We start from the raw sequence: 27,132 nt of genomic DNA on the forward strand, positions 1-27,132 counted from the left end.
ATGTCTATCTCTGCTCATACAGAGAAAAAGAATGTTTTTAAAAGTTTAATATAATATTTCTTAAAACTTGATAGAAAATTGGGAGCACTGGGTAAATTGACATTCCTCATGGTTATAGCTTGTTTTAGTCTTGATAAATGTGAAGAAAGGAATTAAAGGATAGCGGCTGAGAGGCAGTTCTTTGGTGCTTTGTTTAATACGGCTAAGCACATAGTCAGATGTCACATTAAGTGATTGCAGTTTCTCACACTATCTGAGACTGTCATTAAGAGTTTAGTTCACATGCATGCCATCAGTTTTCTTAATTGCACAAAAATGTAGCTGGCACTGATGGCCTAAGCGATTTTAGATACCAGGAATAAAGGATCCATAGCCTCTGGGTAACACTGTTTAGAGGAGGCTCTAAGGTAAAGGAGGAGAAGTGTTTGGGACTGGCTTTTGCTCTTGAGTTTCACTTCTTTGCTGCTTCCTTTTGTGTTTCCCACATTCTGCATATACATGATAAAAAGGCCATCAGTCTCTTTGAGTTGCCAGTGGAAAGCTTGCCTAGGATTCTGTGAGCATTCCTTCCTTTCCTTTGCATTTTCAGCCCTGCATCCTGTGCTGTCTAGCGTTTCTAAGCTGTGACAGCATACCAGTCATTCACAGTCAGACTTTTTTGTGTGCTCCTCCGGTGATGGGTGATGGTGATGATCTGGCAGCTATGAGAAGTTGTGTTGCCTTTTCTCACACAGCCTGAATACATGAATACAGACAGTAGGGTATATTCTGATTGTTTGGGGAAGGCAGGTAAGAGTAGAAAGAAGTGTTTGAATATTTACTTCCAAAGTAACTCTGTTAATAGTTTGGTTTGATGTCAGGTCTTTTCCTTAGGATAAAAAGTCAAGATTTCAACCATGAGGCAAAGTAAATGTTCAGGAAAAACTGGCTTTGACCTTTAGGAGATGGTACTGAATACAGTTTCTCACAATGACTTTAATTCCGTTTACTCTGATCAGAATTAATGGACATTTATTCAAGTTAATATAAAGAAGACTTACTTGTTAGTGATCCGGTTTTAATTCTAAGCGTTCGACCTTCCCATGGGTACCTGAGAAGGGTTGCACTAGTTTGAAGGTTCTAGAAAGTGTAAGTTAACCCAGCAGTTGTCAGGACTGTGTCACCGTGTGCATGTTTGAGAACACCCTTTCCTTTTAGACAAAATCTGTGCTTGTCCATCCCTTGTCCTTCCTTGTCAGTGTAACAGAAAGGAAGGACATGCCCAGTCTCACTAACCATCCAGACAAGTGGCTTAGGACCTGCTAGTTTGTCTGCCTGTGGTCACAGCTCTTGCTAGTCTGCTGCCAACTGGAAATGCGTGTGAGAACCACCCGGCCACTGCAGTTTTGCAGGCAGACACTGAATCACACACTGGGGGTTTGCTCTGCCGCTGGGGACCATCATGTCCTGGGCCAGTTTTATGCTGGATATCCTCCCTCCCACTGAGCCACACACCCAACAGCCCTACACAGTTCAGTGTGTGCCATGGCAGAGCGATGCCACACTCTGCCTCGCAGTGTAGCCAACTGAAACCATTTCTTACATGTGTACACGTTCCATGAAGCATGGTCTCTGTTGTCAGCATTAGTGTATGTATATATGTCTGCGGCTGGTGAGTTTCTACAGCACCTAGTAACACGTAACACTGCCGTACTGGTCTGCAGTGCTGTTTCATGTCTCTATAGGAGGAGGCACTGGTCAGAAGTAATTGGAAGGCCCATTCAGAACACAAGGTCATTTCACTAACACTTTATTCTTACCACAGTGCCTTCTTTCATCCTGGGAATTTTGCTGCTTTATTAAATTTTTCACCCTTACTCATGTGAAAAATGATACTCTATGAATGATTGAGACCAGGAGCAATATTTCTTAAGTTACTTTTAAAAGTACTTCTTAATTAATTTATTTTTTGCCCCCTCCTGGTCAACCCCTCCCACAATCCTCCCTTTCCCCTCCCTTCTCCTCTGAGTGGGAGGGGGACACCCCCAACCCCCTCCCCACCCTGTATTCCCCCAACCCTGGCACTTCCTAGCACTTCCTCTCCCACTGAGGCCAGGCAAGAGAGCCCAGCTAGAAGAACATATCCCACATACAGGCAACAGCTTTTGGGACAGCCCCTGCTCCAGCTGTTGAGGACCCCCATGCAGACCAAGCAACACATCTGCTACATATGCACAGAGAGGCCTCAGTCTGGTCCGTGCAGGTTCTCTGGTTAGTGGTTCAGTCTAATCGCCCCAGGGGTCCAGGTTAGTTGACTCTGTTGGTCTTCCCGTGGAGCTCCCATCCCCTTCGGGGCTACAATTCTTCCTCCTGTTCTTCTGTAAGAGTCCCTAGGCTCCATCCACTGTTTGGCTGTGGGTGTCTGTGTCTGTCTGAGTCAGCTGCTCAGTGGAGCCTCTCAGAGGACTACACGCTCCTGTCTGCAGCAACCATAATACAGTAGCATTAATAATGACAGGGATTGGTGCTTGTCCATGGGGTAGATCTCAAGTTGGGGCAGTTATTGGTTGGCCGTTCCTTCAGTCTCTGCTCTATCTATCCCTCATGCCTGCATTTCTTATAGTAGATAGAATAAATTTGGGGTTGAAAGTTTTGTGAATGGGTTGGTGTCCCTCCCTGGCTACAGGAGATGGCCTCTTCAGGCTCCATATCCCAGTGCTGTGAGAGTCACCATTAAAGACACCCCCCATTGATTCTTGGGCACCTCCCCTGTCCCAGGTCTCTGTCTCTTCCTGGAGATCTTCCCCATCCCCAATCAGTTGCAGATTTCCATTCATTCTCATGGCAATTCAGCCATCTCCCCTGCCTCTCCCCACACCTGACTCCAAACCCTATCACCCCTCCTCCGGATCCCCTCTTCCACCCAGTTCCCTTTGCCTTCTGTGACCATCCCATTACCCCCTCCAAGTGAGGCTCAAGCATCTTTGCTTGTGCCCTCCTTCCTGCCCAGCTCCTTGGTCTGTGGAGGGTAGCATAAGCATCTTGCATTTAATGGCTAGTACCCACTTACAAGCATACATGTCCTCTGGGGACTGGGTCACCTCAGAATGATACTTTCAAGATCCATCCACTTCATGATGTCTTTGCTTTTGATAGATGGATAGTATTGTAAAGATGTACTAAGAAATACTTCTTAAAAACAGTGAATGTCATTGGGTAAAGTGCTGTTAATTGCAAGCAGCACTACTCAGAAATGAGAACTGTTTCCAGTAAAACCTAACAATGGCGGTAACGTAATTCCTAACTCAGAATAGAATGGAAGAAGGAGGAGACGTAGAAAGTAGGCAGCCGACAGTTTAATGAACATGTGTGAGTTACTGTGGTGAGTGGATTGAACACATTCCTTGCCCATCTATTCTAGCACACATCCGCCCTGAGCACATGATTTCAAAGATACTGTATTTTCCTCACTGTGTGTTCAGGTGGGTATGTATGACCTTTGAACCAAGGGTACTTTATATTCAATTAAAATATTTTTGCTATGCCTTATGTGCTTTTTATGTTAGTAAGACATTATTTACTAGGTGCTGTGTTAATAAAGTATTTCAGCACCTCTTAGGTTTTCCCCCTTTACGCACAAGTATCGTTCAAACATACTGCATAAAGATGAGAACATATATCTGTAATTCATTTTTAAAGCAGGCAAATAAAACACGGAACTATTTAATCACAGATGCTGCGGGGTGGCCCAGGATTATGTTCTTCCTAAGTGTTCTTGCTGTGGCTTTTATATAAAACAGAGCATCTTGTAAACCATGTGAGCTGTAGCACTGAGAATCTAATGTTCACGTATAAAGAAAAACAATCGTAAATTTAATGAAAGATTAGAAACGATAATTTGACCCATCACAACTTACAGGATCAATTTAATGTCAGCTCACACAGGAAGTGATTTTTTGCGGTGTGCTGCTCCCGGTGGGTCCCTCCTCTCTAGGAGCTGTTAGCATTCATGGAGATGTTTTATGACACACACATAGATATGTGTGCATAAGTTACTGTAGACACACTCTGTATTTTTTGCTTAATCCTACTCAAGTATTTTCATTTCAAATCTATATTGAATATGTTTCCTCTCCTTTTAATTGTTAGGTCAGGTTCTCCTGCTGTAGTTTAGGCTGGGCTTGAACTTGTGAGTTCCCCACAGTCCCAACCCTGTTCCTAGTGATGGGATTACAAGGGCTCATCATCCACTATACCTGGCTTACACACAGTACTCTTTAAGTTGTTTTCTACTATTTGGTCTTTAGGCTGTTTCCTGCATTTTAATACCTTAACTTGTGGAATGCCGTAGAACACAGGCCACTCAGGAATCTGAAAGCAGTAAATAAACTCTTAAGTCCAACCAGACTCACAGAAAGTATTCTAGTTTCCCAGAATTATTTTAGTGGTATAGGAAACAATACATTTTTGCCAGTTGATGCTGGAAGGTGACTGAAATGTAGAGAAGGTATCAGTTTAAGTTCATACTTTAAAAATGAACTATTGCATCAAGAAAAGACTGGGAACAGAACCATGAAGTGACAACAAGAAGCATTTTCTCTACTTACTCGGGCTTTTATAGGGAAGTTCAAGCTTTACTTTATCTCAACAGACTTATAATGTTAAATCGGCCAGGAACTGACCTCAGTCTCGTCATAAATAAGACTACATAGAAGGGCTTTACGTCAGGAACTAACACCAGTCGGGTTTCTCCTTGCTTAGACTAACCTCCACTACCTTGCTTTGCTCTAAAGATTATTGAAGATAGAGAACAAAGACCTAGAGGCTTCTTTGCTTCCTCTTCCCCCTCTCCTCTACCAGTCTCTCTTTGCTTTTACATCAAAGGGGGAAGGAGGTATAATTGTATAAAATGTTAGAAGCTTCATGCCGTAAACTGAGACTACATTTGCACATGACCAGATTCGTGCTATAATGGGTTTGCACATTGTCCCCTGAGGCCTTCTACAGGGGATTGGTACAAGTACTCTTCCCCCAGGTCAGAAGATACAGATGTTCAGTCTTCTGTCCTTCTGCGTACATTAAATCATCTTGAGGTTACTTTTGATGCCTAGACAGATGCACTACAGCCATGGTAGTGACCAGGCTCCGTTGTTACAATGATAACCAGCAAAAGGATGGAGTCTTGCTTTTTTTTTTCCCTCCAAATACCTTTTTATCTGAAATTGCTTGAATCCACCAGAGCAGCATTTCTAAGTGCAGGGTGCTTGAGTGCAAATGCTCTTCGTCCCCTCCTGCCCCATCTGCCACCGACGGGCTGTGTTCTTGCCTTTCCCAGTAGTCCTGGCTATTGTGGAGCAGGCAGTTTGCCCACTGAAAGTGTGGCTTTCATCGGAAGTGGGCTGCCCTCTATCCTGATCTGTAGGCTGCTTCCAGCATTTTAATACCTTAACTTGTAGAGTGTCATGGAACACAGGCCACTCAGGAGTCGGAAGCAGTAAGATCTCGAGTTCAACCAGAGTCACATAGCTAGTCCATGCCTTTAAACAACAGCAGCAGCAACAACAAACCAGAAATTGGCACTATTTTAAGTTTTCTGTTTTGTGAATGGTAAGTTGAAGAGAAGAGAAAGTGACCGTGGGAACAAAACCCAACAGTATTGGACCTGGCCTTAACAGTTGCTAGAATGTCTTTGGGCTCTTCTTCATAGCTAAACAGTCTTTGTCACTGACGATACCTGTAGCTACTCAGGCCCTGCACTGTGTTGGGAAGCTGAGTAATTGCACTGCGGGTGTGACGCAATCCTGTGGCCATCCTGGGAAGTAGTCTTTGTGGTGTCTGTTTTGCGTAAGAGAAACTTAAGTCACAGATGTAAGTGGCTTCTGTAAGTCTCATAATTTGTGTTTGAGCAAAGACTGAAATCCTGTTACCAGATTTAGAAATGAGTGTGCCACGTGAGCAAATGCCAGGTTATGTAGGATTTATGGTTGCTGCAGCCTCTGGAGTTCCCCTTCTGTGGGTGCACGTGTGTTGTTACTCCTCCTATTACCCTCTCTAAGAACTCACTTTTCGTTCTTCACGGTTTCAGTTTATGCAGTGATGTGCTTTCAGCTAATCTGAAGGCAGGTCTACCCTTCGCTGATGCTGACAGATAAGGTTTCCTTTAGAAGACACTTTGCTCACAAGTAAAATGTGAAAGCTCTCCTCAATTTTCCTGCCCTGAGGATGCTTTGTGACTAGTGAGGACATCTATGCAGATTTGCATGGAGGGTGTGATTTCCACAACTTCTAAAACTCAGCGTCTTAATTACTGTGTGTAGAATCAAGATTTAGTAGTTTGTCGGCTTCTATAGAACCATGCTATAAATAGTCCATTGAGCTTAGATTAAACAAGGTGGTTGTGGAGATAGAGTATATGCATTTGAAATATTAGTGTTTCCTGCCACTTGAATTCACAGAGTTTAGATGATAGCCCTTGTGCTTTGTGGTGATGGTTAATTTGCAGTTGTTCTACTTTACTAAAATACATAACTGGATTCCTCAAGTCTTCAAGTTCCCAAGCTACTCTCATACAAACAGTCCTCATCATCATGGCAACAGTTTCCAGAGCCATCAACCCAGTGACTGAATATTGGCTGTCACTGCCTAGTCTTCCCCTCAGAGGACATGCTTATATCATATGTTAGGTAACCTTACATTTCTGCTAATCTTAGCAAATCTAGTTACTTTTATGATTACTACATGAAATAAAATGTTACTTTGGCATGCTTTGATAATGGGGTATTTCCTGTGTCATTGATGGTCAGTTCTTAATGCTGGCTGTGGTAGTAAAGTCGGACTTGTCCTTTCCAGACTTGAAGGCCGGTTCAGTACCTGTGCCATGTGAAGCAGACCTACCTCTCTGCGGGCTTGAACTCGGCTTTGAGCCTTTTAGACTAGAGAGGCAGTGTTAGCACTGCTGAGGCCCTCACTGAGGACTGAGAGGCACGCTAACACTTCTCCCAGAGCCTCCTGTGATCTGGACTCTCCCAGTTGTTAGCCTCGACAGCTTTCTCACTACAGGCAGAGAAGGCCTTGGAGAAAAAAGTTTTAATCCCCGTGTGGCAAGCACTGTGCAGTTTATCTTCAGACAGAGTCCTACAGGAGGTTCAGATAACATCCGTTCCAGTTAAAGGAGATAATACTCTCCTGGCTGCTACACGTGGCCTGTATGTGTGTCCCCTCCCACTCAGGCCTCACCTCAGAAATCTGCTTTCCAAAGCTGTGGTTTTTGCTTTTGAAATGTGCGTATTAATAAGCAGACCGTGTTGATTAGCTTACCCTGGGTTGCTGCAACAAGTACCAGGAAGTAGCAGGTCAGGGCCCTGCCTACCCTGAAGGCCCTGGAGACAAGCCCTCCTTTGCACCTTCGGACTGGCAGTTGTCCGCTGTCCTCTATCTTGTTGTGTCTTCGCACCATCCTCTCACCAGTGTGTCTATGCCCAGACTGTTTCGGTTTTTCCAGGCAGGGTCTCTCTATGTAGCCCTGGCAGGCCTCGGACTTACTCTGAAGACCAGGCTGGTTTCTGCTTCCTGGACGCTGAGATTAAGGCGTGTGCTGCCACTGACAGACCAGAAATTTTTCTTGAAAGGTCTGAAGTACCTCAAAATATTTTGAGGGGCAGTAGTGACCACGTCCATGACAGCCCAAGACTGAACTAGGTAACTATTTACAGTCCATATAAACTGACCTCCTACAATATATCAGAAAGGGCGGGCACAACAGAGAGACTGTTCCCATTCAGGTTGGCTCTCACAGCAGCAAAATTAAAATTCCTAAAGTTTATCGCAGACCATGAAATAGTTGAGTTCACACTGCCCACCTCTTCAGATGAATCTGTGATGACCATACTTGAGGTTAACATTTGAGTGAATGGAATGTGCAAAGAAAATCATCCAGTAACTGCCGTTAGAGCCCAACAAGTAGCCGCTGGGTGCTTTCATCGAAAAGTAGTCGGTGGACTGGGGACTCAGTGGTGGGGGACTAATACGTCCATAGGCCTGGGTTTGACCCTCCAGAATGAACGGGGCAGAGTACAGGTGGGGAGGATTTACACGTCATCACATAGTGCTCTATAAAGCTGTACAGCCACGTCAATTCCGATTCACCCTGTCATTTTGCCCCACCCCCACCTCCCAAAACCTGGCAATATTTATATTTTGTTTTGTTTGCTCATTGAACTGTTTGAGTCATTCTTTACTATTTCAGTGGCTTAGTAGACATAGGCTTTTAAAAGTATAGTGTAACCTTAAAACCTTTCTCAAATTTTTCACACAGTTAGCCAGCAGGATCAAGTTAAAAACAAAGCAACGTGAGTGTGCGTGGGAAGGCCCAGCCTGAGTAGATCTCTTAAGAGACTCTAGCTTTCCCGGAAGTTGGAGTGAGTGTCACGGGAGGAGCACTTGGCACTTCCACCCGTAGGCACTTTCTAGTTCATTATGGCCAGCGTAGCCCTGGGCGCCTTAGGGTAATTGCAACAACTGAGGACTTCCTTGTGCAGAGTTAGTCGTTAGAACCCAGAGTCAGAAGAAACGGCAGTGCACGGTTCTTTATGTTTCCAAAACTTCCCGTACATCACGGATCCCTAACTGTCACAGTGGAGGCTGCCGAGAAAGCTCCCTTCTTCGCTTCATCGCCAGAACCCGGTAGTAACAGATTCTTAAATCAGTCAGCATTGCTGAATTTCTTATGCAATATAGTGAGGAAATCAGGTTTTCCAAGTAGATCCCCACCCCCACGCCCCACACCCTACATAGTACTTGAAAAAGGTTGATTCTTTTGAAATTGAGAAAAAACGAGACTTCCCTTGAACATATCCATGCGTACAACATTGTTAATCCTGGAAATAAACTGAATCGCTTCACTGGGTTGTGTCTGACTCATTATATTGTATTTAGACTTTTTAAAATTCCTGTTATTCCCCCATCACATGATACTGATAATCTCATCCTTAAATAAGTATCAGAATTCAAGGTCTCAAAAGAGTTCTGTGGGAGAGAGAAAGGAAATGACTGTTACCCCAAATCTGCAGTTCCTGGAGGACGGGCATTTTCTGTCTGTTTAGTCTGGTCCCAGTGATTTAGTAATGGGCAGTTTGGGAAGACAGTAGAAGTCTCAGCCCTGTTGGCAAGATTAGGCCGGGCTGCAGTGGTGCGTGCTTTTAATCCCAGCACTCGGGTGATTGGAGGCCACCTTGGTCTACAGTGAGTTCCAGCACAGCCAAGGCTACATAAGGCGATTTTATCTCCTAAATACCAAAACAAATTTTTGTTATTTTGTCTTTTTTTTTTTCCCCCTCGGAGCTGAGGACCGAACCCAGGGTCTTGCGCTTGCTAGGCAAGCGCTCTACCACTGAGCTAAATCCCCAACCCCCCAAAACAAATTTTTAAGAAGCCAGAATTATCCTTATCTGTGTCTTCAAATAGAGAGTAGTTGTTTCCTTCTCAGAGGTTATCAAGTAGGAAAGGGAACAAGTGGGTTTCTGTGGGGACAGTTGCCTTCACCTGGAGGTCACAGCTGAGGAGGAGCAGTCCTGTGAGCTTGCCTTGCATTGTTGCTGCAGAGGGACCAATAGGAGGAGACTTCCAGTGCAGAAGAATGCATAGTCCAACTCCCCCCTGCTCGCAGTTCAAAGCCCAGGACCAGAGAAAACCAGCAGTTCCCACTGCAATCTAAGTAAGAAAGGTTGATTTACAAATTAGGGCGGGAAAGGCGCTTCCCCGGTTCCCTGAGCAGTTCCTTTCATGTGGTAGTGAAAGCAGGCGTGTGGGTGTGAGACTCTGCACTTGGGAAGGGACCTCAGGTGAAGGGCTGTGAACTGGGAATACACTGGTTTCCTTCAAGCTGGTCTCCAGCTAATTGAGTGTGTTTAACTAATAAGGGGTGCTTTCCAAACCACCAGACATGATATAGACACGATTTTGAAGGGGCCACTGAGTCTTACAGGGTCACATTTGTAGAAAAGGTACAGTTCTCCATCCTTTCCTTTTCCTCTTGGAAAGCTTCATTTGCTTGGCCTGGTGGACAAGGACGTGATCAGAGAGCCCCGCCTTTTGATGCAGTGTCAACCCACAAAGGCAGCCTGAAGGCTGGGATTGGTTGAACCAGGTTGTCATACCCCAACCCGGGGTAAATGTTTTCTTTTTAGCAATTTACATTTTTAGTTTAACATTTCAAAATAGTTAACAATATAATTCACAACCGCACATTGCGCGCGCACACACACACACTCGTGTTTGAATAGGGTGCCTCAAAGCCTTGTGGGTTTTCTTTATCTTTTTATGTTGGTATCGTTGATATTTTTACAGAAGTGGACAGCTTAAAGCCAGTATTTTTTTATCTTTGCTTAAGTCACATTTGTTTTGAAACTAGAGCCATGAATGTTGCCACCTGATGTTTTCATCAGGGTCAACTCGAGTCTTTAGGAAAATGAGTCTTGAAAGTGCCCCAATAACCCAAATTCGAGGCCACAGAGATAGGGGGAAAGGACAAAGGATAATACAGACACAGAGGGTTCTGAGAGAAGAGGGATCCCAGGGTGAAGGAGTGATTGGTACGGCAGGGGGCATCTGTGCCTGATATGGCCCTAAAGTGCTTTGTAGTCAGTGTTCAGGAACAAACCTTTCTTGTGTGTGTGTGTGTGTGTGTGTGTGTGTGTGTGTGTGTGTGTGTGTGCGCGCGCGTGCGTGTCCTGTTAGAAACTTTGTTAGACTGGTGCATTACAAAGTACTTTATTTCAGTGAACCTGTGTGCACGGGTCCGTATGTCATGAGAAGGATAGGGTTTTGCTCATTGTATAAAGTTGAAAGTTTTCCTGTGGTAATGAATTTTTAAGTGTTGTTTTGGTTTATTATTTTGTTTTGTTTTGTTTTGTTTAAGTTAAACTCCAGGCATATATCTGGCTGGTGAATCTGGCCTGACTGCCTCATGCACTCTGGGCCCTCTCATGTAAAACTTACCTAGTCCGTGAGAGAGCCCAGTGAACGCTCTTGTGCCGCTCTAATGTTTCCTGTACTCTTCTCTCCAAACTCTGAGCAGAATTGGTGAGACTCGAGTGCCTTTGCTTCTGGCTTGAGCTAGACCTGCTCTCAACAGCCTGGGTTTGTGAGGAAGCATCTTTGAAGGCCCAGTGCCTTTCCCTGCTAACTTGTCACAACAGAAAAAGAGAAACAAAAACCCCACAGGCCTGAGAATATTTGACATTGGACTAGCACTCAGAATTGGAAGTCATTACGGTCCTGCAGGCAAACACTGTAGGTTCCAGGACACGTTTGCCTTATAGTATGGCAGATGCCTAGGGAGGTATACCAGGATGCTCTGCTGCCCAAACCCAACAATTGGTTCTGTCCAGGTAGCCATTTTTTTCTTATTCTTTGACAGTCTCATGCATGTATGTAATAGATCTTGGTCATCTTCGCACCCTCCCCCATCAGTTCCTTCCCCACTGTGCTCAGTCCCTGCAGTTGTCAAGTTCTCCTGTTTCTCTCCTGTTGTTTGAGGTACATTGAGTTTAGGGTTGCTTACATTAGCAAGGTGGGAAAGGTGAGTTACTGGAACTTGGGAAACATACCAACAGCTACACCCCTTCCTCCCCCGGCAACCGTTAACTGTCCGCCATGCTTCTTTCTGTGTCACTGATTTAGCATCAGGTCTGTGCTTCAGCCTTGGCCTCAGAGCACTTTAGCAGCATTTCTGTGTTTTGAAACAGTCTCAACGTTTCCTCTTGGTTTGCTGGTAATTCTGTAGTCCTTAAGCTGTTGCGGGATTTGTAATCTACATTGGTAAACAGCGCTAGGGCATCTTCCAGACCATTTTGCCCTTCATTTCAGCGCCTTGAGATGCTCATTCAAGTCTGGGTGTTCCTGACTACTGTGAAGTATTTAGAAACAAAAATAGTTGTCAACACAGATTTGCTAGCCCGGGGTCATGATAGCCCTGATTGCTGGACTTGCCTCGTTTTCAGGGATGGGCAGGGAAGAAGCCCGACATGGAGGTCTTCCATGAAGTAGTCATACCCTTTGCCTCTTGTTTTAGGTAGGAGTTAGCTTTGTCACTGAAACCGTCAGCGGTCGTTAGAAGCATGCCAACACATGACTTCAGGACATAGTTCATTTTTCTTTAAAAAGGTCTTTTTTACCTTCACGTATTTGTGGAGTAGGTCAGGGGTGTCACTGTGTGCAAGGGTGTCAGGGTTAGAGGACAACACGCAGGAGTTGCTTCTCCCTTCTGTCACGTGGCTTCCTGGGATCAAACTCAGGTTGACAGGTGTGGCAGCGAGTGTCCCTGCCTGCTGAGCCATGTTCTCGACCCCAGAGTCTCTCTCTCTCTTCCCCCTTCCCTTCGCTTCCTCCTCTCTTTCATATTAAACCCTATTTCCCCCCCCCCCAAAAAAAATAAATAAAAAGGAAAATTATTTCTTTAAGTGCCTTTGGAGAAAAAAACGTTATGAGGAAACAATCAAGAGAGAGGGTGGAATTAGGATTGGAGTGCTTCTCTTGTTTGCCAATGGAAATAAACTAGTGAGAGATGAACACAGAGACTGTTTAGGAAAAGAACAAGTGCTCCCTAGTGACAGAACGTTAGCCAGCTCTCTCCCGAAAATGAAGTTTCCACCGTCACAAGATAACACTTAGCCCAGAGATGAGTATTCGATGAGGTTGAAATACCCATTGTCACATAGCATGTGATCTTGGAAGTGACTGCATGGGGCATTACTGACAATTCTTGAATTCCCTCAAAGAGTGGCTCTATATAGACTGTTTGAAAAGAAAGTAAAAGCAAGTCTCTAACCCTCGTCCAGGTTGAATTAGCTGAGCCCAGGACTGAATCAGTTGCAGTGTCTAGTGAAACACAAGTTGCTTAATGTTGGCCCCAGAACTCAAATTACTAATTCCCAGTGCCAAGTGGATACAGGGTCTTTCTTCCAGCAGCTTTAGACATGCTTTGTAACTGATTCATGCCAGGGGTGTTCTCTGCGTTCCTTCATTTTGATTGGCGTGCCTCTCTAGTTGTTTCTGAGTTATGTGTGCAATTTTCACTTGCTTTGGAGCTAAGGAGTCTGACCCACCATCTTTGTCCTGCCGGTGATAATGTGAACATACTGGCCTTCAATTGGTTTTTCTTCTTGGCTTATAGCAATGCTTTGTGGTCATTCAATAATCTAGTTATGGGTGAAACTGGTGGGGTTTTCCTATAATACTTGATCTTAGCTTCAAATTCTCTTCCAAAACTCCACTAGGAATCCCTGTGGCCTGTAGGAATACATTCAGGGTTCTCTGATCCCTCAGGATCTGCTGTCTGTGAACTTTGCTTCCTTAACGTTGGTTATGCTATGGTGGGGGTGACTCCTGCCTTTAATCCCATCTCTCTAGAGGCAGAGGCAGACCAAGGGTTTCTCTGGATAGCCCTGGCTCCTCCGGAGCTCACTCTGTAGACCAGACTGGCCTTCACTCAGCTCACAGAGATCCACCCATCCCACAAAGATGCACTTGAATAATCTCACACCAATTGGACTCTTATTATGTGTAATTTCAGCTGTTTGTCCTCTAGCAACGAGAATTTTAAGTTTCACTTTAAATTTCATTGGGAAGAAAATCTGTGGTGCATCCAGACCCTTGTTCAGACCTCAGTTCAGTGCATATGGTTGTGACTCCAGGGAGTCACAGTTCAGTGCATAGCTAGCCACAGTGAGGACCATTACCAGGCATGTTGTTCTGCAGAGGGAAAATGCTGGGTCTCTGAACATATGCTCACTTGGCTGTGTGCTCGGCAGAGGTGGGAATCTCTGCCTCCTCCTACGTCTCTGGTGGGTGTGTGTTAGCACATTTAAGCAGGTAGATGCTCTGTCAAGATGCATTGTTAGGGCTCATCTAGGTACTTCAGTTCTGATAGCTGCACTTAACGGTATCAACAGTAGCTGAGTTAAGTTTAATGGACGCAAAGGTTCTCTGAAGACACATTCCCTGGCATCAGTCCATTGGCAAGCTCTGGGAATACTGTCCTCCCCTGCTGTCCCCTTCTTGCCTTTATGACTGCCACAGCCTAAACTGTACAGTGAACTTGTGTGTTTTCAACCTTCTTAAGAAAGGGGTGGGATTGTTAAAACCATGCACCAAAATTATAGGATGTTTATAAAGTTTATGGGACACACATCTATAGTGTGTGGACACAATGTCTTCCTGTCTTTCATTTCTGACAGTGTGCAGCATCTCAACCTTTAGTATCCCTTAGAACTAAATTATTTTCTAAATACTAATCACAAATATTGAAATGAATTTCCAGGAGTATGTGAAAATTAGCATGACTCGTTTTCAGGGCTGGAGAGGTAGCTGTGGTTAAGCGCACTGGCTGCTCTTTCAGAGGTCCTGAGTTCAATTCCCAGCACTCACGTGACAGCTGTAACTCCAGCTCCAGGCCTCTGACCTCAAAGGCATAGCATACATGTGTACACACATGCAGGCAAAGCACTCAAATACTTAAAAATAAAATATTCTTTCAAAAAGGAAATTGGTGATGAACTGAAAGATTAAAATAGCCAGGATAAAGCACCCAAAAACATTATTCTGAAAAGAAATACCCAACTTTAATATTTCAGATTAAAGGTTTTTTTCTCTCCTGTCATAAAATTTAGAGTTTTGAATGGAGTAGATGTTCTTTTTGATAAAATATAGCAGCCTTCATATTGAAAACTTAAAATTGTTTACTCAGGTTACAGAGAAGACAAATTCAATATGAATTTGTGTGTGTGTGTGTGTGTGTATGTATGTATATATATATATATATGTGTGTGTATATTCATATACTACCATATGTATACCCCAACACATAAGATGGTTTTTCTTAGAGTCAGACACCTGAAGATAATCCCTATTCCAAACTGTCACAAGAATAGCTGATACAGGTTCTCAGTATGACTTGGGCCCAGGTTCCTCTGGGTACTGTTTTCTGCAAAGACCGAAGGGGGAAACCCACCTGCAGTATAAGCTGACCCAAGAGGGAAAGTGCGTCCCACTCAGTTTTTCTTTATGCCATTGGCTCCTCCTATTCTGCCGAAACCGGAGGGACAGCTTTCACCAATCCCAGAACACGCAATGGACTGGGAGCCAGCGGATCTCAAAGGCACTTCCTGTTTTTTTATTCCCTCCACAGTCACCCCAGACACATGTCCTCCCTTCCCCATAGAGCAGTGATTCTCAACCTTCCTGACTGATGCTGTGATCCTTTAATACAGTTCCTCCTGCTGTGGTGGCCCCCAACTGTACAGTTATTGTTGTTGCTACCTCATGATTGTAATTTTGCCGTTGCTATAAATCATAATGTAAATAAATGTCTGACATACAGGAGATCTGTCTGATGTGGAAACACACAGGTTTCCACTGCCTTTAGAACACGAAGTGTTGCTTGAAGACACAGCTCGTTGTTACGACTGAGGGTGGGTGCAGCTCAGCTCCTTCAGTCCACAGCGCAGGCCTACCCCGCGCAGGGCAGTCTCAGGAACTCACCAGAAGCGGAAGCTGGAAGCCTTGCTCCAGTCTGCTCCAGCTTGTCAATGCTTAGGTCCAAAGCTAGGTTCTCTGTACCACTGTTGTGTGGGCTCACAACAATGCTGCTCCCTCTTTTCCTAACCGTCCACACTTCCTGTGCGTCATTTTCACATTCATGCGCTTGGTTCTCACGTGTATTTAAAACAAAGTAAGACCTCTCCTTGCCTTCTACCTTCTCATCGTTGGTCTCTTCACTGCATTATAGACAGGTCTTTGGGCAGAGTGTGTTTGTGGGTGTCCGTTTCTGCATCGTCCTGGAGCTGGAGTCCCCGTCTGATGACACAACTCCTTCAGTGGCTCCCTCTGACCTCCAGTTGTCTCCTCCCCAAGCCCTCACTTCTGTACTCAGCCAGCTCAGCAGCATCTAATGGTAGCACCAACTTCCTCTTGCTTTTCTGGAAACCGCCCCCCTGGCTTTGGGCATCATCCTCTCCTGGATCCTCCCGGTCCCCCTCCCACATTGAAAGGACCCAGTTTCCCCTGTGGTTTTGTTCTCTCACGTGTATTCAGTGCACTGTCTCCTGCATGACACTAGTGCACCCGTGGGATGGTACCCAGGTCTAGAAAAGTTGCTGCCTGCCGTCCCATAGGCAGTTCATGCTGTATCCACATGTCCTCCCTCCTGGGTCCCTAAAAAATGCCCTTTCCTTTGATATCCCAGTTTGACAGTCAAGTTCTATTCATCTTCAAATCAAGAACTGGAAACCTCATCTTTTCCTAGCATGGCGCCCCTCAGAGAGAGGCAGTACTTGGATTTTCTCCTCAGCAAACATGCACTCTAATAGCTTACCTTCCTTCAGTCTTTGTCCCTCTCCTGGACTGTCCCAATGGCGTCACCACTGGCTCCAGGCTGACGAACGTGTCCTCTCTCGTTTACTGCAGTATTTTTTTCTAGAATCTCCCGTAGTAAGAACTCCATTATCTTGGGTTGAACTGAGACAGATCTTTGTGATGCCTCAGGGTTGTATGGGATTAACACCTTAGTACCAGCCTCACAGAGTTTCACACGGGACTGGATACAGGTAACCAGAATTGTTCCTCACACACAAATGCAGACATTACTGTCATAGCGATCAGGGTTGTATACAGCTGGACACATTGATCTGCTGGGATACATTCTCTAGTGTGATCACCTTCCTTAATGAAATCCAGACTGCAGGACCCACCTGACCATGTCTCCAGTGCCCAGCAGAGCTTAGAGTTCCTAAGGTCTGATCTGGCTGGCCATTTCCCAGGGTGCTCTGCTGCTCCCCTGGGGCCCTCACCTCTGCTGAGCAGGCTTCTGTTTTCCCTCTGCTTGCCCTCCTCTGAGACACACCTCATCACAGTCCCGGCAAGTGCAGAGCACGCACTTGCTAACTGGTTTTCTACTAGCATTGGGCCTTGTGAGAGCAGAGCTCAGATCTCTCATCCCACCATAGTGCCTGCCACCTTGTACACGTTTAAAAGTTTTGTTGAACAAACACATGGACACATTGAGAAAGAAACTAGGGGCCAGAGAAATGGCTCAGCATTTAAGAGCATTGATTGCACTTCCAGAGGGGCAGGGTTCAATTCCCAGCCCCCACACGACTGCTCACAACTGTCTGTAACTCCAGTAGCTGACGCCTTCACACAGACATACCTACAGGCAAAACACCAATGTACACAAAATAAAAGTCAAGTATAAAAGAAAACGAAACTAGGAGAATTAAGAAAGCCAAACCAACATTAAGGAAGACCTAGGAAATTCAAGCTTTTGCTATCCAGAGCTTCGGCCGTTGACTTCAGCATCCGTTGGGAGGTGGCTAGAAGCCCAGAGTCTCCAGCTCCACACAGACTCACTTAATCAAGGTCTTCATTTTTCAGGACTGGCAGAAGCGAGAGCGCAGTAAGATCTGAGCAGCTGCGCCCATTTCTAGTTTCCCCAAAGGATTTAAAATGTCCCAATCTCTGGTACTTGCTAGAGATAAGCAGGCACACTTTTCACAAATGTGCTCGGTGACGAGTAAACTCTTTAAAGTGAAGGGTAAATTTAATTCTGATACACCTATTAAATTCTCTTCCTCTTTAAATGGCCGTTGGCAAATGTTCTGTGTGACCTTTGTTTCTGACCAGGACAAGATCACTCTTTGCCCAGGGTCTTATGTGGTGTAACTGCATGCTACCACTTACAATGCTGTATCCATAGCAAGCCCTCGGTGGCACTGGTCCTGTGGGTGTTTTTATGTGGCTTGTAGACAGGTGTCATTAGGTCTTAGTGTGGAAGGCTGTGGATTGGACTAAGGAAATAATGTCCTAGACTGATCTGTCCTTTCCTGATTTTTTTTTTTCTTTTTGGATGGGTGTTGGAGCTTTTCCTCGTTCACACTTTGCCTCATGTGTCCCACATATGCTGTGTATGTCCCACACATGCTGTCATGTCCCCCATAAAGAGCAAGCACAGTTTAATCGTGTATGGAAAGTTTTCTTTAAAAAGTGGCTCTGTCACACGAATAGACAGAGGCACGGAGGACTTGCTCGGAAATGTTAGTGCAGGTCTCAGCTCACACAGTCCGTGAAGAGGTCGGTTGGCCTTCTGCACTCGGAGATTAGCATGCGAGGCTGAAGGCTTTTCTGTGGTGAGACTTTTGTGTCACAACTGACTGGTAGCATTAAAGTCTGTTCAGACATTTCTAAAAACGTGGGAAATGGGCTTTTCAGAAAGTAATAGCGTGTAACATGCGACAGCTCGTGTTTTGACGGGACGTGAAAATTTCCAAGCTCATTCCCAGATGCTTTGGACTGCGGCAAGATTTTAACCATTGAACGTTCAGCTTGGTCCTCGGATTTGAGTGCCTGATGGGTCAGAGAGTGGATGTTAAACCTGTGCCCGTCCCACTGAAAACTGTGTGTTCTTTGAATGCCTTTAATGACTCTCAGTCAGCGAGATACTGTGCTGTTGCCCAGACATAGACCCTGCTTTTGAGATGCTTAATTAACTTTCAGTAGGGAACAGTCAGTAGGGAAGGTATGGCAGGGTATACGGGATGTGTAGGACTAGGGGACACTATTGGTTGCTGGATTTGAGGTGGAAGATACATGCTCGTTTTATCCCACTAAACTCCTGCCTGTCTCAAGAACCTCTATAGACATAGAGACAAGGAACATATCCTTTGTAACTGTTCTGCCAAAGGTGAATTTGTGTGTGCATGCGTGCATGTGTGTGTGTGTGTGTGTGTGTGTGTGTGTGCACATGCATGTATATGTGTGTGCATGCATGCCTGCTATATCCACAGACCCAGCACATCCGTGGATTCGTCAGAGCATCCCTAAAATCCTGGTGGTCAAACTTATGCTTCTTTGAACTTTCCTTTCTGTCTCTTGCCCCTGCTTTAAGCGCCTGTGTTCTCTTCCCCTCTCCAGAGTTTCTCGAATGTCATTGGTGTGTCCATGACAGCCTGGTATCTTTCTCTTCAAGATTTATTCCATCCAGTAGGGTAGCCGTTAGTCACACATGGCTGTCTAAGTTAGTTACCAGTTATGTTCTCAGGCACACTGGCTATGCTCAAGCGATTCATAAGTGCTTTCAGGGCTAGCCTGCTGGGCAGCAGAGTACAGTCCCAGAACGTTCCGTTTTATCGCAGCCTTTTGGAATAGTGAGCTGTTCGTCGTAGCAATTTTACAAAGCAAAACTCAATATTAAGGTTTGTTTGTTTTTTTTTTAACATAGCCCATCACGATGCTTTACACGTCTTGTTCCTGTGGAAGCATAAACTCTGGGTTGCTAATTTAATTCACGTTGTATGAGAGCGACTAAAACACGGAGGGTTCAGAGCGGAGGGTGTAGCTCAGTGACAGACTATCTACCTAAGATGCAAGGCCTTGACATTTGATCCCTTGGATCAAAATAATAAAATTAATGCACTCAATTTATTCTTCAAATATAAGGCAATGGAGCTCGTGACCATTGATCTACAAAGTAGAAGGTTAAGGGAAAGAAGGACCAGAAGAGGTGGGCTTGAAGTGCGTGATGAAAGGCCGGCTGAGTAATAAATAGAAAGTGAGAGGTGAGATGCATGGTGTTCACCCCGGTGCTTATATAATAAACTCTCGTGATTTCGTGGGTTGGAATTTGCCAGTAACTACAATGACTGAGAGCTGTCTGTCAAGCTGTTTCACTGTTATTCAGGCATTCTGTTTGAGGGTCTGGGCAGATTGAACAGAAAGACTAGGAAAGTTTACCAGTGTTGTAGTCTGGAAGGACCTAGAACATTGGGAGCTTGGAGTGATTGTGTGTGTGTGTGTGTGTGTGTGTGTGTGTGTGTGTGTGTGTGTCTGCCTGCCTGTCTGCCTGCCTGTCTGCCTGTCTGTCTGTCTGTCTGTTTGCGTGTCTGTGTGTGAGAGGGGCATGGGAGGAGATATATAGGCAAGTGCTTCTATATACTGAGGAGGTAAAGATGCCATAGGCTGTAAGACAAGGAAATGAGATCTGGGCTGAGCCTTGTGGGGCCGAGAAAGGGTCAGAATCAATCCAGATAGGAACATCAGCTTAAGCCAAGGTATGGCATTAAAGCCACCTCTTGAGGGTGAACAAGATTTGAGCCCTATCTGCTGAGAGCAGGCAGGCTCATGCTAGGAGGTAGGAGCGCTGGAGGAGGCTAGTGGTTGAGCCTAGGCAGTCATCCTATAGAAATTCCCTTGGAAGGTATCTCATACCTCCATGGTCAGAATTCCTCTAAGCATGTTTGGAGAGTGTGAATGGTCTCAGAACTAGTAGGACACTAAAATGAACTTGCTTAACAATTCAGGCCAAGGGCTGGCTACATGGCTCAGCCAATCATAGGTGTGTGCCATCAAGTCTGACATCTGAGTTCCATCCTGAGGACCAGCATGGGAGTCGTGACTCCTAAAGGTTGCCCTTCCACCTTTATATACAGGTCTCTCTCTCTCTCTCTCTCTCTCTCTCTCTCTCTCACACACACACACACACCATTAAAATGCACTTTGAAAAAAACCAATGTAGACCCCGCCCCCTCAAGACCCAATTGAGCTAAAAGTATCTCGAGCCCGTGGAGGAATGTTGTGTCCTTAGCCAGCCCAGCCAGGTGACTCACACACGCTCGGTTTTGGGAAATGAAGATCCCGAAGTATAACCTCCCATGGAATTATCATCCTGATAGTGGTATTTAGATGTGGCTCCTATCAGCTTCTTTTTCAGTTGGGGCAGCTCAGCTCTCAAGTGGACGCTGAAGAGCATTAGATCTGCTGGAATTGGAAGCTGATTTTTGTCCTACTTTTTATTCAGCATGTATGTGCATGCACATTCTTGAGAAGTTGCGTGGGCATGCCCCCTCACATGCCTTTCCCCCTGTTTGAGGAAGGGTCTGTTTCTCTGATGCATGTGCCAGGATAACTGTGCATCTGGCTTTTATGTGGGTCCTAGGGATTTGAACTTGGGTCTTCTCACTTGCACAGCAAGCATTTTTACAAAACCACTGAGCCATTTCTTCCAGCCTCGAGTTTCTTACAGTGCAGTGAGTTCTTGTTGCATAGTAAAGCACACAGCCCAGGCCGTTACCCCAAGAGGTGAATACAGTGAGCAAACAAGCCAGCCTACAGTGTTGGACGCCTTCGTGCTCTGTAACAGAACTAGCATTGACCAGTCGGGAGAGCTGAGAGTTGTCCCCTCCGTACTGTACTGCCCCCTTTAAAACTCCCTCGTAATCATTAGACACCTTCTGAGGGGATGCTGTACATCCTGTACACTGAATGCATTTTTTAGCTGTTCCACAGCTGTGTCTAGGGATGACGGAAGGGAAGTTCTGCAGTGTGCGGGCAGGGATGTCACTAACTATTCCTTGGCACAAAAGCAGGAGTATTTGCTTGAAAGACAAAGTACTGAATGGAGGTGGCAGTGTTGTCTGTCTCCTGCCTGGAAAAGCTCTCTCAAGAGCTTGCCCTGGCCTCACCCTTGCTGATTTGATTTTTAATATAGATTGCCTTTTTACCTTAAAACAAAAAACAAAAACGAAAAGGCATTTGGTGGTTAATGGGCTTTCCGGACCCCTCACACCAGGTCTACATCAAACCATAGTGCAGGCGGCTGGCCATTTTTCTTTGCAGCCGAGCTGTGTGTTTTAATGAAAAAATAAGACGTTCCATTGATTCCAACGAGGACGAGAATTAGCTGAGGCCTGTGACACAAAATATTGAAGTTTCTAAGTGAAAAAGGAGATTCTGCAACTCTTGCCATCAGAACATTCCAGAAATAGCATTGCCTACTGGGTGGAATACATACAGTCACTAGAGGTAACCTGGAACACATGGGAGAGGCCAGCCTGGGCTACATGAGACCCTGACTCAAAAAATAAAAAGGGTGAGGCTGGGTGCATAGCTCAGTGCTTACAGCTCTTGCCGTGCTTTCAAAAGACCAAGTTCAGTTCCCAGTAATTTTTTTTAAAAAAGGGGGTGTTTCAAAACAGGGTTTCTCAGTGTAGCCCTGGCTATAGTGGATCGCGCTTTATAGAACAGGTTAGCCCGGTACTCAGAGACTGCTCCTAGCCTCTGCCTCCTGAGTGCTGGGATTATAGTGTGCACCAACACCACCACCCAGCCCCAGCACCCATGTTGGGCAGCTAAAAATCACCTGTTAACTCCAGCGCCAGAGGATCTGCTGCCCTCTTGTGGCCTCTGCAGGCATTGCATGAATTGCATGTTTTAAGGTACAGGAAGCAGTATGCACAGTATCCACTTTAGAGTGTGCTATAATTTTGTTGTTTTTCGTAGTGGGGTTTTGCTTTATAGGAGGAGCTTCTCTGGAGCTTCCTTTCTATCTGCCTGCCTCTTCTGAGAACTGGGATTATTCCTGACTGGCTAGTTTTTACAAATTTTCCTGTTTCCTTCACCCTACCTGTTGTCCAGTGTATCCCTGCACACCTGGACAGAAGCCTCAGTCTCCTGAGAAGCTGGGACTCTTGGCCCTGCCACCACACCGGCCAGCTTTAAAGGACTTAGCCGACAGTGTTTCCATCCTACCTCCTTTGCCATCTGTAGGGGCTAAGCACAATGAGAAGTTTTAACCTCCCACTCCCCAACAGAGCAGCGGGTAGGAGACTTGACCTGGGGAAAGTCACAGCCACAAACCTTCCTAATCATAAGTAGTTCTCAGTGTTGATAAAAGCGGATTATTGAATTCAGTGGGGACTCTGTATTAGGTGCGTACGTCTGCCTTTGTTAAATGTGGAGGTCTCTCCCGTTCTGCCCCGCTTTTCTTCTTTTGAAAAGACACAGTCGGTCCAGGTGCTGCTCTCTCCCCTACTGTCTTCTATGGGATCCAAATTAGTGCAGCCCTGGTACCGTTTGGGTACAGTTTAAAAGTTACAAGTGTCCTCTCTCATCTCTTTTTGAGTTCTCTGTCTCTGTCTCTCTCTCTCTCACTCACTCACATGCACACACACACACACACACACACACACACACACACACACACACCCCTTGACATAGTGAAGTACACAGCCCTGTGTTGCACAGGCACAAGGTAGCCCACTGGGGTTTTCCCGTGCGTCTCCACCACTCCTTGGTTCCAATGATTCATTTTTAAATTACAGTAGAAGCCATTTTATAGTGATGAGTTTCACAAAGACATTTTTATTTGTGTCACTTCCCATTAACCTCTCCTGTCTCCATGCCTGTTCCTTCTCTTCCTTCCCCAGATAGTCTGCTTCACTTTCCTACCTGAGAGGTAGACTGACAAATGACTGATAGGTAGGTAGGGAGATGGTGAAATAAATATACAGATGATAGGTCAACAGATGCGAGATATAGATTGATGGTAGTGATGGGAGGATAGATGGGTAGGTGGGTGGGTGGATAGATGGATAAATGGATGGGTGAGTGGATTGATGGATGGGTGAGTGGATGGATGGATGGGTGAGTGGATGGATGGATGGGTGAGTGGATGGATGGATGGGTGAGTGGATGATGGATGGGTGAGTGGATGGATGGATGGGTGAGTGGATGGATGGATGGGTGAGTGGATGGATGCATGATGGATATAGATGACATGTGATACTTATTTCATGGCTTATTCACTAAGCTTGATGAACATTTTTGTCCCTCCCCAGCCCTCACCTCTCTGCCTACCCCTCTGGGGTCCTCAGCTCCGTTCTGCTTGGGTTTCACTTTCTTGCTTCAGCTCCCTCTGGTTCAGCATAACTTCTGTCTGAACACTTTTGAAAAGAAAAACATATGTTTCGAATAGTTATGTACAATTCGCAACTGTAATGGTCTTGCTTTTCTCCCTTCCTCCCTCCTTCTCTCCTCCCTCCCTCCCTCCCTCCCTCCCTCCCTTACTTTCTTTCTCTTTCTTTACCTGCTTCCACTTCCTGAAGAATTCTACCCTAAGCACAGACTTTGCCACCTCGGTAGCTGGAGGACCAGTAGCAATAATCGGTTCTTGCAGTGCCCTGTGCCAAGTAGTGTCTGTCACACAGCAGCTTCTCAGTGTTTACCACAGAAATCTCCACAGATCAGAGCTGCCGGCCGGGGTAGTGCACACCTTTCACCCAACACTTGGGTGGCAGAAGCAGGCAGATCGTTAAATTCCAGGACAGCCAGGGCTGTGTACAGAGAAACCCCGTCTTGAAAGACCAAAGGGGAAAAGAAAAGGATTCATTTTCCCCAGAGTGTGAGCATATGGGGTGATGCTTTGAAAATATGTTAAGAAATATCCCACCCCCCACCACCCCTGAATCCTGGGTACCCCAGACCTTCTTGAAAGGTTTATTTTCCCTTAGAAACACTGAAAGTTTACCATTTCAGTCTTTGAGCTCTTCTTCCAAATCGGTCCTTGTTGTGACAAATGAATGTATTAGATTACTTTATTAGGCCAGGAAGCACTAAAGGTTAAACACCTTTTGTTTTGAGAACCTCTCACACCGACCTTGTAATGTCTTTCTTTCCCTTCCACCATACAGATGTACACCCCACCACACCACTTCCATGATGCTTGATGTAGTGTGCGTCTACCTTTTTACTTTGAGATGGGATCTCTTACCCTTTCGGCTACACTGTCTAGCCAACAACAAACCGTCTAAATCCTCCTGTCTCCCTGTCCTCCAGAGTCACAGGCAACTGCAGCCCGGGTGGGCTTTTTGATTTGTTTTTTTAAATGTGGTTGTTTAGGATTTGAACTCACATCATTATCCTTGCAGAGCAAGCTGTCTTGTCCACTGAGCTAGCCCCATAGTCCTCAGAATGTGTTGTGTCATCTGTTTTACTAGACTGTTGTATAGGATTCAAGCAGTACCATAAGCTATGAATTAGTAACCATCCGGCCAGCCTCACGTTGCAGGGACTACACACATCTACCTGGGTGCTCCCACCACACACCAAGCATGCAATCCCTCTGTGGAGCTGCCAGGGAATCCCACTCCCTAGTTACCCATAATTCCACTAACCAAATGTCCTGGGGATGGTTTTAGTCGCTTCCTGTTTATCTCTCACTCATGCTCGTTTTAGGCAGAGCTTTAAATGATGCTAGCATTTTCCTGGATGTCTTTTGTGGCAAGGCAAAGGTTTCAGAATTTACGTGAGGGTTTTTCTCTGAAAGCTTACAGTGTTCAAAACCCAGAACTCTTTTGGAAGGTCAGAGTTGACTTTGTAGAAAGTTGCTCTTGTGGTGTTGGATGTCAGCAGACACAGACCTGTGAGCTTGGAGTAGAGGCTGGGAGGCAAAGCAGTCCCCTCTGCTCACCCCACTTTCCCCTGCAGCAGCCTTTACTTCCCCAGAGCTGGGGTTACTGGGGTGCATGGTGCTGGGACCCACCCCCAGGGTGTCATGCATGTGAAGCCAGCATTCTACCAACTGGCCTACATCCCCATCCCCCATTAACTACTTAGTACTTGAGATGTCTCCCCTCAAATGGAGTATAGTCTTTGTACCGGTGATCTCTGTAGTGGTTTCTTCAGCTGTATTGACATTCTGGACTCCCAGCCATCCAGCGCTGCAACCTAGATCCACTGGCATGAGGGACTCTTTCCGGTTCTTGTGTCTTCTTCCTTTTCCCTGTCCTTCTGTCCTGCCTCAATCCCAGACATGTCCTGATGGCATTAGTTAACTAAGAACTGTTGTATTCTTGATGATGTCAGTAGCCCTTGAGCCAGAAGCATAATTTCCTGTCTCATCCCATTGACTAGCCCAGTGGTTCTCAACCTTCCTTACGCTGTGACCCTTTAATACAGTTCCTCATGCTGTGGTGACCACAGCCATAAAATCATGTCATTGCTGTTTCCTAACTTAATTTTGCTACTGTTATGAGTCTTATGTGTTTTCCAATGGACCTCTGTGAAAGGGTGACAGATCCCCCAAGGGCTCGCGACTCACAGGTTGAGAGCCGCTGATCTAAGAAAGGAGTATGGCACTTCAGATGCAGGTGGTGTTGCTTGAAGGGAGATAGAAGACCGACACATCTTACATTATTGATGAAAAACTTGTATTTTAAGGAAGAGTTGTTTAAAACGTTCTGCTGCTGGTTCCTTGGATCAAGGATGGTGTTTTATCTGGTCCTATCTTGTAAACACAGCAGCAGATCGCAACATAGAAGCAAATAGAAACAGTGAAAAGCTGACGTGTTAACGAAGTTAAGTACGGATCCCTTCATTTCCCTATCCCGCTCAGCAGCTCTGTGCCTAGGCTGTGCATCTTCACTGATACTTGGTAGTGAGTCTAGTCTCTAATGGTTGAGCCATCTCCCCAGCCCATACAAACAAACAACCCCAGGCTGGATTAAAAGAATTATTTCTCTGGTGTCAGGATGGACTCTTAATACACATCACCAAAAGGTGTCGTTCTGAATTCTTTACGACTCCATTCTTTGCAGTAGAAATCTGTGAAAGCGAAGTTATTACGGAAATGATTTTAGCCATGAGATGTAAGAATACTACCCGGTTCTTGTACACACCGCACTCCCATCTCTGGTCCACAGGCGTCTCCATGGTGACATGGTGGAGCTTCAGGACCTTTGCGGTGAGATATGCCTTTTGTCATCTTTTCATGACGAGGTCAAATTTAATTATCCCAGGTTACTATATATAAACTTGAGAATGTCTATAGTTTATTTCTGACAGCTGTTAGGAATGAAAGGGAAAATGCCGAAGCTTTAACCTTTGGTTTGAAAACAGGAAAACAAATGTTCATGAGAAAGTGGGTTACCTAAGACTTGGCCTTGGGAAGTTTCAACACATCTTGATGTTTTTTCCCCCCCCGTTCTGTGGTTGGTTCCTGTGGAAACCAGTTATGCTGGAGACACCTCAAGATATTTTTATAGCTGCTTCGATATCTATGACAGTGTTCCGTACTGCCTGCGCTGCAACACTGTACAGTTTTCTGTTCTTTCCGTTCGTGCTCAAATGCCGTGGCAGACTTGGAGTATTTAGGAGAGAAAAATCACATCAGCACTTGGTCTCCACCAGTAGAGGTCACTGTGCCCCCATAGAAGGCGACAAGGGCTGCTGTGGTGCTAGAGCCAGTCTCACTGCTATTTCTGAGGGCTTACTGCAGATAAAGCTCTGGGGAATCATTGACAGCTTCCTGTAATAGACACGGGCAAGTCA

General features: G+C 45.5%; 1 protein-coding gene across 11 annotated transcripts in view; it reads left to right on the forward strand.

The window, feature by feature from the left end:
• Positions 1-27,132, forward strand: part of Scaf8 (SR-related CTD-associated factor 8) — a 188,191-nt gene that overhangs the window by 77,517 nt on the left and 83,542 nt on the right. The gene's annotated exons all lie outside the window — the stretch shown is intronic.

The sequence above is a fragment of the Rattus norvegicus genome, chromosome 1, assembly GCF_036323735.1.
Source record: "Rattus norvegicus strain BN/NHsdMcwi chromosome 1, GRCr8, whole genome shotgun sequence".
NCBI classification, from domain to species: domain Eukaryota; kingdom Metazoa; phylum Chordata; class Mammalia; order Rodentia; family Muridae; genus Rattus; species Rattus norvegicus.